The sequence below is a fragment of the Eptesicus fuscus genome, chromosome 25 (genome assembly GCF_027574615.1).
Source record: "Eptesicus fuscus isolate TK198812 chromosome 25, DD_ASM_mEF_20220401, whole genome shotgun sequence".
Lineage (NCBI taxonomy): Eukaryota > Metazoa > Chordata > Mammalia > Chiroptera > Vespertilionidae > Eptesicus > Eptesicus fuscus.
In genome coordinates this window covers 8982290-8983706 of record NC_072497.1, presented here as the reverse complement: position 1 = coordinate 8983706, position 1417 = coordinate 8982290, and positions in this window count along the sequence as shown.

The window sequence follows — 1417 nt, the reverse complement described above, 5'->3', positions numbered from 1 at the left end:
ACCGGCCGCGGGGAGAGGAAACGTCGGAAGAACCTTTCCGGGGGACCCTCAGGGCATCCACACTTCCTGTCCGTCACCGCCCTGAGGACTTTGGAAGCCCCTGGAGGAGACGTTGATTTTGCGACGACCCCTAGTCTAGGACCCATCTCAGCTTTAAGATATTGGTGACTCAGGCGACTGGTTTGGGGTGTCCTGAGCTGCCCTGGTAATCATGGAACTGTGTGCTTGGTTCTAGATCACCCCAGCCCAAGGCAGGGGAGGAGGAGTAACACCCTCAAGGGGGGGGGTGCGTGCTAAGCAAGAGGTGCAAGGATGTCTTTGCACTTGAAGGTGGATTTGAGCGTGAGGACACTCAAGCTCCTTCATAAAGTTCTTCGGAGCCCAGTGACCTAACACATTGACTGGGCAAGACGTTAGCGTCATCGCATAACTATTGGGCTCCAAGTACAGGATACATATATTTTTTTTTTGCATTGAAAAGAATCACGTATCATATTTTCCATTTGAAAATTGGCACAATCGCGGGGAAGATACGCTGATGTAGAACAACAAATATTTGAGCATTATCTATAGAAACCTGCTCCCTACCCCAAGTGTCCTGAGCTTTTCAGGACGATTAGGCGATGCATTTAAGAAAGATATTTATCCCTTTTTGATCTAGTCAAAGAGACCTAATGGGGTAGGTATTCTGTGAACTAACTTTGTACATACTCTATTTGGGTTTAATTTGCAGAAATGGTATCTGCAAACATTTGCCAGCAATTATAGCCATATTTTGGGAGGACTCGGGGACTGAGGTCCCAGGGAACTGGGTCCGATGGAATGCAATGCAAGCACAACTTCTTATAGCCATTCAGCTTGCCGTGGGGAGGTGCGCTCCGCAGACCCACATCGCACAGTTCATGGAAATCTAGGCACGTCTCTTCTTCTAGGTAGGCGGATGCTTGCCTCTCTCACACAGGTCGCTTGTGAAACTCCAGCTCACTGTCTGCGGTCCTGGCATTTGACTTTGCTGCTCCCCCAGAACAACATGGGACGTGCTCAGTGGCCTCTGGTGTCTGTGGGTGAGCATCAAACACGGTAGACAGCATGCGGGATGGAGGGAGAAGGGAAGTGTCCCCACAGCGCTCCAAAGTGCAAATTCTCCCTGTTCCTTTTAGCAGCAAGACACGATCCAGATTTGGTCCCATGAGAAATCTATGCTTTGTGTTTCGGTCCAGGACTTTTTTTTTTTTTTTTCATCTCCCATTTCCCCCCAATTGGCCCCCCTCTTCCTATCCCCTCCTCCCCCTCCAGGTCTTTACTACCTTATTGCCTGTGTCCATGGGCTATGCCTATAAGTATATAAGTTCTTGGGTTTATTCAGTCCAGGACTTTTGAAGCAGATGCCATTGACATGGGAGTAGGGAGTGTCATG